This window comes from Bubalus bubalis, chromosome 2, assembly GCF_019923935.1.
Source record: "Bubalus bubalis isolate 160015118507 breed Murrah chromosome 2, NDDB_SH_1, whole genome shotgun sequence".
Classification (NCBI taxonomy): Eukaryota; Metazoa; Chordata; class Mammalia; order Artiodactyla; family Bovidae; genus Bubalus; species Bubalus bubalis.
The window spans coordinates 177,851,797-177,861,602 of record NC_059158.1 but is presented as its reverse complement, the minus strand read 5'-3'; the positions used below and the strand labels follow the sequence as shown (position 1 = coordinate 177,861,602).

Below are 9,806 nucleotides of genomic sequence, written 5' to 3'. Positions count from 1 at the left end.
TGCACATTAGAACCACCTGGGGAGCTTTTAAAAATCCCCATGCCCAGGCCCCACCCAGGCCAACAGATAAAATCTCTCTGGGGTGAGAACCACTGATCTAGATGAATGGACTCGAAAATGTTGACGTAAGGATTATTACCAAGAATGGGGGTAGTGTGGGTTTTCACTTTGAACAGTATAGTGAGGCAGACTCCTGAAGGAGATTGCTTGGGTTTCAACCCTGGTATCCTCATTGAGATGTCTTTGTAAATGACCTCTCTGTACCTGAGTTTCCTGTCTGTAAAATGGGGATGATAATCACTACAATAAAGCCTCATGGGATTGTCATGGGGACAAAATGAGTTTATAGATCTAGTTTAGAACAGTAACTAGTACATAATGTTATGTAATTATTTCTTGATCTTACTTCTGTCATTTAAAATTTTAATCATAGAATGGATGAATTTGGGGATTAATTTTATAAGCAAGACTTTTTTTCCCTTTGTTAGGAAAAAGCAATGGTTCAGAGCCAGACTCTGGGTCAACCTACTTCTGCCACCTCCTGTGGGATCTTGGGACAGGTTACTTTGTTTCTCTGAACCTGTCTTCCCATCTGTAAATGAGCTGAGTATTTTTTTCTACCTCAAAGACTGTCCTGAGGAGTAAAAAACCTCAGGGAGGGGCTTAATAAACAGTGGCAAAATCCAAATACCTAGGAGCCAAGTTGCCTTAATGTATTGTGGGATCAGGTGTGGGACGGTGGCTGTGAAGGGCCAAACTTCTGAGCAGGGTCTCTGCTCCCCTTCCTTCAGAGGCCGGAGGGCCCAAGGGCCAAGAGAATCTTCCATCCCAAGGGCTGTGCCCTTGGCCCTGGCAGCTCCCCCTGAGTCTGCTGTCCAAATACACCTCCGGCCCCGCCCTCCTCAGCCCGGACTAAGCCACAGACCCTAGACTGGGACCCCTCCCCTTCCTGGGCTCCAGGAGCCTCCTTTTCACCTTTCAAGGAGCCCCTGTACTCCTCACCCAGCCTCCCGCCCATCCCGGAAACCACAAGGCCTTCTCTGGGTTCCATCCCTCTCTGGGCGCCCCTCTCTTTTCAGTGAAACCTCACCCTTTCTACAGAGCCCTCTTCGAGTTACAGAGCCCCCTTGCTGGGCTATAATTACCTCCCTCAACTCCCATTTCCTTCCTGGGTCAGCCCTCCCCACCCCCACCCCAATTCCTAGGCACACCACGGTTCTGTGTCCTTCTTCCTCTCTCCCTGAGCCCTAACAATGCCTTCCACAGAATCATCATGTTACCCCCTTCCCCCAGGGCACCCCCACCAACCCCCAGCCCTCAGCCCCTGTCACCGGGGCCCCACCCTCTACCCAGCCTGCCCCACCTGGACAGCCTCCCTAGGTCTCCTCTGCTTCCTCAGCAGCCGATGAACGTACTCATTTTCTCCCTGCAGGCGACTCTTGGGGCTGAAAACAAACATCGCAAGGCCTCCCCCGCTGGTCCCTTTGAGGCCACCCACCCCTTCCAACCAGCTTGCCCCCGCCCCCCGGCCCCCAGCCCTGGGGTGACTTCGTGAAAGCCTTCTTTCCTCCCCAAACAGACAAGTGTCTACTCCACCTGGATCTAGCCACATGTGGCTTCCATCCCCTGGCTCTCTCTCCTTTGGGAACTCCCTGGGTTCTTCTGCCTCGCACCCTGGTTTCGGCCTCCAGGAAACCCTCGCCAGGTCTCACCACCCCTGCCAGTCCCACCCCACTGCAGCCTGATGCCTGGGCCCTCACTGCAGGAGGGGGAGTCTTGGGACTGCAAAGGAGGGAGGCTTGGTGGGAGAAATGAACCTTTACATCCACCACAGAGACTGAGGTTTTAGGGGCTGTTACTTGCCCCTGTCTGAACCCTCCGGCGTCTTCTTTCAGATAGGGATGCCCAGAAGTTGGGGGGTTTATCTTCTCTCAGATGGAGGGCTCCTCTGACTATCCCAATGCCTGGGCCATGCTGCTTGGGTGGGGAGGAGGGCAGGTAGTACGGAGCTGTCCCTTGGGGGTCACCTTGAGCCTCAGCAGGGAGGGACACAAACATAAACTGGGGCTATGGGAAAAGCTGCCTGCTCAGGACCAGGCAGCCCAATGTGGGCATTATTTGGTCAAGGGCAGCCAAGAGCTCGTCAAGGTCAGGGGGTGGGACACAGCTCGCCTTGCCAGGTCCACCAGAAATAGGCTCAGGATTAGTTTTCTTTTTCCAAAGTTTACAGAAGCTGGGAGGAAATTCAAACCTGGCATTTGGGGTTCAGGGTGGAAAGACAGGGGAAGGCAGAAATATTGGGGTCACTGGCCTAGTCAAACCCTGCAGTTTGCATAGGCAGGTGAAGGTGTGTTGGGGCAAAAAAGTAGGGAAGAGGGGGTGCTGGAGACAAAGAAGACCCAGGCCCTGGGGTAAACAGGAGACACATAAACAGGATATTCCAGTCCTTGTGGGAAAAGGGGGTGAACCACAAGGGTTCTTGCCCTTAGGATGGACTGAGTATCTCAAAGACAAGTATCCTGAACCGGAATATAACTGGGGGGCCCAAAGGCTGGGGGGACACAGGACAAATGAAGGGGCTAGAGTCAGAGACCCAGGGCTGAGAATGGAGTGAGGGGGTCGAGAAGCACGGGGGGACCCAAGACCTGATTTATAACGGGGGTTCCTCAGGGAGAGGAAACCTAGGACTTGGTGGAGAAAAGGGGTCTCAAATCAGGGGAGACCCAGGACCTAAATCAAAATGAAGCTCTAAAAGGCAGACTCCCTGGCCCTGGGACAGAATGCATCAGGACCTAGGAAACTGTGGGGCTAAGACTGAGGAGCCCAGAGGCAGGGGAGACCCAAGGCCTGGTGTGCAAAGAGAGGGGCCCAGATGCAAGTGACACTGATCTCAGGCAGAAGGAAGAACTCTGAGGGAGGGAACGTGGCAGAGATATTTCAAGTTCTCCGGGCACCCGGTGGATGGTGATGACCCCCAGCTGTCACCCCTTCCATTCTATCCACCCTCATTCATCCCCTTTCACAAGACACGAGGTTGTTTTTTTGTGTTTTTTTTTTTGTTTTTTTTTTTTTGCTTTTTTTCATTTCTTTTTAATACAAACTTGGATCTTTGGGTGTGTCCTGCCAACAGAAAACAACAACAACAGAAGAGAAAACCCAAAAGAGTGAAAAATAAGAAAGAAAGAAAGAAAAAAAAAAAAAAAGCTCCCGCAAGAGGTTCTTCTCCCTCCCCCCCACCATGCGAATTTGCACACCACGGGACCACAGCAGGTTTACAGAATGCAATATACAATCCACGATTTATAATAAAACAGTATATACAATAAATAGGATATTGTTCATTTTTGTCAAACGACCTGTAGATAAATTTCTCAGTGCATACTTGCAGGGGCTCTGGACACCGTGAGGCCCCGCTCGCAACCTCTTGCACACTCGCGCGCGCTCTCTCTCTTTTTTTTGTCTTTTTCTAAAACTGTGTTTTGTTTTTTTAAGTTTTGTACATTTTTAAAAAGTATTTACAATTGCTGGTTTTGTGCAGAAAGGGCTCACCTTCGGCTTCTGCGTGGAGGAGATGGGCAGGGAGGGGCGGGAGCAGGGGGCAGGGCTGCAGGGGGTGTGGGGGGGGCGGCGGGAGGCAGAGGGGCAGGCAGAGGAGGACGATGTGGACACTGGGAGGGGTCTTGGCGTTGGTTTTCTGAAAGCTGCAAAGAAACACAAGAGAAGAGGCAGAAGTCAGTGGCAGGGACAGACCCTGAGCTCTAGGAACAGGGAGTCTAAGAGCAGGACCCCCCACCCAGTTCACCCAGAAGTGAACTGCCTTGTTCCTCCTCCCAGAAAATTACAAACGGCTCCGCTCATGAAACTCTGGCCTGCTTCTGGCCTGCTCTGAGCTCAATTTCCCCACTGGTAAAATAGGTGTGTCCCCAAGGCCCACGCCACTGAGGGATAAAGGATGGGCTGGATAAGAAGGTGGAGTTTCAGGCAGAGCAACCTGTTAAGAACTTGAGCTCCTGAGTCAGACACAGCTGAGCTCAAATGCTAGCACCTCCATTTCACAGGTCTATGACCTTGGGCAAGTCAGTGGATCTCTGCGGGCCTCAGTTTACTCATCTGTAAAAAGGGGATAACAGAACTATCCTGTGTATTTGCTGGGAAGATTCAGTGGTTTGAGGCAGATTACAGCTGGTCCATAAATGCATCATAAGTGATACTAATTAGCACGAGTCATTATCCTCTTGGGGCTTGGGCCAGCTAGGCTCTCCAAGTCTCAATTTCCTAATGTAACAGTAAGTTTAGTAATTCCTCCTACTGAGGCTGTTCTGAGGAATGACATAATGGGAAGACAAGGCCCTAGAACAGCACAGGTGTGAACTGCGGCTTTAATTTTTTCCAAATCCAACCTTCTCCCCATTCCCTACCATTGCCATTCTGTTCCTTACAGAGGTGAGGTGATGAGGAAGTCTGTCGGAATAAAGGAAAAAAGAAGACAACACAATAGCATCTGTGCCGTCCGCAGCCCCTGCCTTCCGGAAGCTCAGAAACTCCCCCGGTCCCTACAATCATCAGACACTAGAGATATGAAGTCACCTACTTCCCTAGATAGTCCTAATTATGTTTGCAGGGCTCTGGGGACCTGATTTCCTATCCAGACCCCCAGCTTTGCTGGGGTGAGCAGGAAGATGTCCAGTGGGAAAGAGGTGATATTCTCAAGACCTCTAGTTACTATCCTGGCTCTTTTGGGGCTCCATCTTCTCAGAGCCCTAAAATTCACATCTCCTATACTTGGTAAGTGACCATGCCACTGAAAATGGGCAGGCATGGGAGGTGCTAGAACCACCTTCTGAGACTCCTCAGGGAGCCATCCACCCTCTTCCCCCCAACCCCCCCAAAGAACCAGCGGCCACTGAAAGCCTTTCCTCTCTTGTCCTCTTTCTTGGCTTCCCTTTCCAATGGGGCCACATTTAAATTCTGCTCAGCCCCGACTGCTGTCTGCTGGGCAGTCAGCCCCGGGGAAGACTTTTGTCCTGAGGCTGGACTTGCCAGGACTCCCCTCAAGGGCCAGGGGAGCCAGGTGGACCCCTGAGAGGCGGAACAGAATCCCATCCTGGTGCAGCAGCCCAGGTGGCTTGCAGAGGCGTGAGTGGGAGGGCAGGAGCTGTATCTTTGTTAGGCTGTCAGGTCTCCTGCTGGTGGGAGGAGGATGGAAAATTAGCCGTAGGGGTAAGAGGTGTGCTTGTTAAGGTGACAGCTGTATCACAACTGGGGTGGTGGGGACCTGGGGTGCAGCTGGGGTGGGTGCCAGTTCTCCAGTTAGGGGAGTGATAAACAGGTGGGGGGGGCACAGGTTCTGTTGGAGGGCTGGGGGCATCTATCTGTAAGACAGCTTTACTGCAGTTGAAGAACAGCTGCCAAGCTAAGGAATGGCTGTTGGGGTGATATATATGGTGTATTGGGGTGACAAGTGAGGGGGAGATTCAGGACGAGCAGCTCCAAACCACTTAACAAGCAAACTGTACCGAACCCCAGCCTCCCCTGCTTCCCCTAAGGGCCCCAGGGCAGGCTGGGAGCCTCTGCACAAATCCCTGTCGCCCCCGCCCCCCTCCAGCCCTTAGCCACTGCCAGTGACCCTCTCCAAGCCAGGTCTCCATGGTGATCTCAGCCCAGCAGGCAGCTCCTGCCAGAACCATTCCCGTGGTGCCGGCGGCCAGGCAGCGGGGAGGCTTTCTCACCCTCTGCTAAGCCACCGCTGTCTCACCTTCCTCCTCCCGCCACCCTCCCCAGCTTTCATGACTTGGCCAGAATCTGGGGGATGGTGGGGGGTGGGGGATGGGGAGAGAATCAAAACCAGAGGCTCCTGAGCCAGGAAGACAGAGTGCTGTGGCCATGTAGAACCCTGACCTTACTAGGTGCAACTCGCCCCAGCCCAGAACCAATGCTGCTGGGCCAAGCAGCCCAGTGCTGGGCACTGGGGACAAAGCAGAGAGGAAGACGGATCTGGTTCCTGCTCAGGAGGGGCTCACAGAGCAGAGAAGGAAGCAAAGCAGACCCCCAAACCAGGGGATCACAAGGCAGGGAGATGGGGGTATGGCAAGAAAAGCCCTGTGGGGCTCAGGGAACACACTTTACCCAGCTTTGGTGGGAAAGACTGACTCTTCCAACTCACTGCTGAGCAGGGCGCCCAGCACACGCTGGGGTCAGTGGTATACAGGGACTGAATGACATAGCTGTGACCAGTCTACGTCCGATGGGGGAGTCAAGGTCCAGCTCAGGTCTTGCACACCTCCAGACGCCTCCTCAGACCACCCTGTTACCATAGCTACTGGGGCACTTGTCATTCCCTTCCGAGCTCCTCCTGGGCATCCCGGATGCCAGCACGTGGCTAGCGCCCCAGGACACCGGCCGTTGTTCACAAGACTTAACCTTTTAGTACCTCCATAATGAAGGGCTGCAGAGCTATATTCCACAGAGCCTAGTGCTCCAGCAGCTTTACCTGGTCTGTGGGGCCAGGTCTCTCAGTGGCCTCTGCCTGTCAGTGGGGGCTAGCACTGGGGACACCAAGGGAGAGCTGAGTTGAGCAGGAATTTAAAATGCTGAAGACCACGGATAAACCAGGTTGTCCAAAGAGAGCTGCTCTCCCTGGCAAAAGGAGCACAAGTTTGTGCATTCACTCAAGCAAACCAGCGGAGAGGTAGTCTAAAATATAGCCCCACCTTCAAGTCTCTACCCTCCAGAAAAGGGGGTCTCAACATCCAATAGGACAGTGGAACAGAAGGCAAAGAGTGCGTGAGAATTTGAGAGACCGATTTGCTGTGTGACCTAGGTCAAGTCCTTGCCCTCTCTGGGCTTCAGTTTCTATGCAAAATAAGGGGGTTGAACAGGGAATGGGGGAAGATCTTTAGACACTGAGATAATGTGCCAAAGACAAGGGGTCAGAGACAAACCACAGCTGCCCAAAGGTGATCCATCCCTTGAGGTTTTTCAGGCAGTCAGGCCTGCGAGTCCTTTAAATGTGGCAAGTAGACTGCTAACCTGAGACCCAGAACACACCTGGCAGATGGGGATACTCTCAGGTAGGCGGGACCCAGACAGACATCTATGAGGGATAAAGCTTCCAACTGGGGGTGGGTAGGCTGTGGCGTGGGTGGGTGTGGCTGTCCCTGCCCCAGAGTTTTTCAAAATCCACCCACCAGTGACCAGAGGCATTCCTTAAACTCCAGTTCTGCCAGTCATTCCCTCTTTAGGGACCCTCCCTTGCTTACCCCACTACTGGGCACACGGAGGGATGCCTGTGAGACCAAGCAGGGTTTACACCCATGGCTGCCCACCCAACCTGTGGGACCTTGTGTGTATCTCTCACCTCTCGGAGCCTCACACTCCTTATCTCCTTACTCCTGGGAGGAGGCTACACATGTCCCCCTAACACCCATCTCTCTCTTCCCAACGGGAGATGCCTGTGTCAGGACAGGTGCCACCCACAGGTAATGTGTTGGGCATGCAACTGAATGGAAGCTGAGAAGTGGCAAGAACATGGACCTGGGTGATCCCAATGGTCCTTTCTGGCTCTTCGTTTCTGTGATTTTCTGCCTGGGTGGCTGGCTGAGTCCCTCTTCCTCTCTATAAACTTGGAATGGGCTGCACTGGGAGAACTCCAGGAGCCATGAGAGTTGGAACTGGTTTCATTTCCACACCCCACCCTTGCTCCATCCTTGGGAGCGTATCTGGTAACGGCAGGGTTGAGAGAAACCAGCTCATGTCCGTTCCCCGATGCCTAACCCGTTCTCTCACAGTTCTCCCTGGTCTACATGCCCTTCTTTGACTCAAGGAGGGGGGAACCCTGACCCCTGAAATGTCCCAGGCACGATGAGACGCTGAGGGGACAGTGCACAGAAATGAGTAACCCGCCTAAAGGAGCTGATGGCGCAGTGAGGAAGTCATTCCCAGGAAGAGCTGTCACAGCTGCATAAAGGGCTGCAGATTAATTGCGCCTGGGAAGGATCCTGGAACGCTTCTTGGAGGCGGCAGTGTCTGAGTGAAAGATAGGACCTGACAGGTGGGAGATGGATGGTGGCTAGGAAAGGGCGGCCCAGGCCAGGGAACAGCCAACGCAAAGGCGCAGGCACGCTGGGGAGGGGCCTGGAAAGCTCTCTCCAGACCCCACAGCCTAGGGCTGGGAAGGGAGGCTGTGCGAGCAGGAAGTCGGGGCTGAAGAAGCGGCCTCGAATGCCTAGAACACCAGGATAGGAGGCTGAAGGGCTGAGGATGCAATCAGAAGGTGTTACGCAATGAAGCCACAAGAGCAGATATGTCTGAATCAATTCATCCAGTAAATATTCGGGAGTGGGGAGCTGTCCAGACACAGCATCCCACAAAGCTGAAGGATATCTGGCAGCCACAACAGGGGTATGGGCCCCGGGGGAGGGGAGTGGGAGGACAGATATTGGGGCAGAGACCTGCCAGGTGCTGGCTGGGCTGACCCAAGGTTATAGCTTCCGACGCCTTGAGTTTGTTCAAGACCCATTTTGCTTCCCCGCCCCCCACCGGAAGCTCTTCCTGCCAGTCCTGCCCCTGGTTCAAGAGGGTGGTCTCTGGTACTCTGGTGGGAGTGTCTCAGTCCCTCCCTTGGTGAGTGATGCCCACATGGATGCTTGTAATGAACACCCGCTTAAAGGCTGCAAACTCCATGAGGGCAGGACACTGCTCATCTTGTTCAGTGGCTCCTTTAGTACCACATGCAATGGCTGGCTCAGGCTAAGTGGTTCATTTGTGTGGGCTGAACCCAGAATTAACCTACTTTCTCCTGCCCTCCGGCACCAACGGAGGGCACCATGGTAGCCAAAGTTAGATGACAAAGTGACAAGGAAATCTTTTTTTCAGATGATCTGGACTGAGACAGAGAACTGGTGTGGGTAACTATGTGGAGAGTTTCCAGCCGACCTGGATCACGCAGCAGTCTGGGGCCTGTTGCCCATCAGGCTTTAGGTCCACTGGGGTGGTCCGCTGGGGTGGGACCTGTGACTCACCTTGACTCTGGACACCCCCCAGGGAAGACTCAGCCCCACTGTTAAGGCATGTAACCAGGTGGCATTTCCCAGTTTCCCAAACCCAAAGGCCCCAAACTTACACTAGAATACAAGCTCCTTCCAGGAAGGAAGCGGGGAAAGCAGGTGAAGGAGGGCTGGCTACAAGAGTCCTGAGCTTGGAAAAAAGGGTCAGAGGTGTGTGACTCATGCAGACTGCAAGGAGGTATGTTATTCACTCATCTACCAACCACTGATTACGTGCTTCCTGCGTGCCAGGGACTGGGCTAAGTGCTTCACGGGTAATCTCATTTAATTCTCACAAGAGAAGCAGTGAGGTGACATGATTCACCAGGTCACATGGCTAGGAAGGGATGGAATCGGGCTCTGCACAGAGGCCTGTCTGCACCCACAGGCCAGTTCCCAGCCACCACCCTCCAGCCTCCCTGGGTTCTTCCGGGTCCACAGAGATGCGGGGAGATGGGAAAGGAGGGGCCTGAGAGGGCACGCTCACGGAGAGATTACATTTCCAGGAAATAAGGGCTCAGAACAAGAAGGCCTGGCCTGAAAATGGCTGCAGGAGAGGCGAGAGACAGGCTGGGAGAGAGGAGAGCACCAGACAATAGGGAGAGGAGCCCGGGCAAGCCTGCCTGACCCGAGGTGTGGGCCTCTTGCTCAGGGCCAGAGGCAAGATCAGGTGACCTCTTGAGGTTTCAAGACAGGGAGAGACAAAGCCCAGAGCGGCCAGGGCCTGGCCCAGGTCTGGGCATGCCTGCTGACCCTGGCTGG

The 9,806-nt window shown here is 53.8% G+C and overlaps 1 protein-coding gene across 5 annotated transcripts in view; it reads right to left on the bottom strand.

Annotated features, from left to right (window-relative positions):
• Positions 1 to 3,029: 3,029 nt before the first annotated feature.
• AHDC1 (AT-hook DNA binding motif containing 1) overlaps positions 3,030 to 9,806 on the bottom strand; it is a 65,086-nt gene continuing 58,309 nt past the window's right edge. For all 5 annotated transcript variants that reach the window (XM_044938073.2, XM_044938075.2, XM_044938074.2 and 2 more), the window contains exon 7: positions 3,030 to 3,701. The gene's annotated coding sequence lies outside the window, so the exon portion shown is untranslated. The remainder of the gene's footprint in view (positions 3,702 to 9,806) is intronic.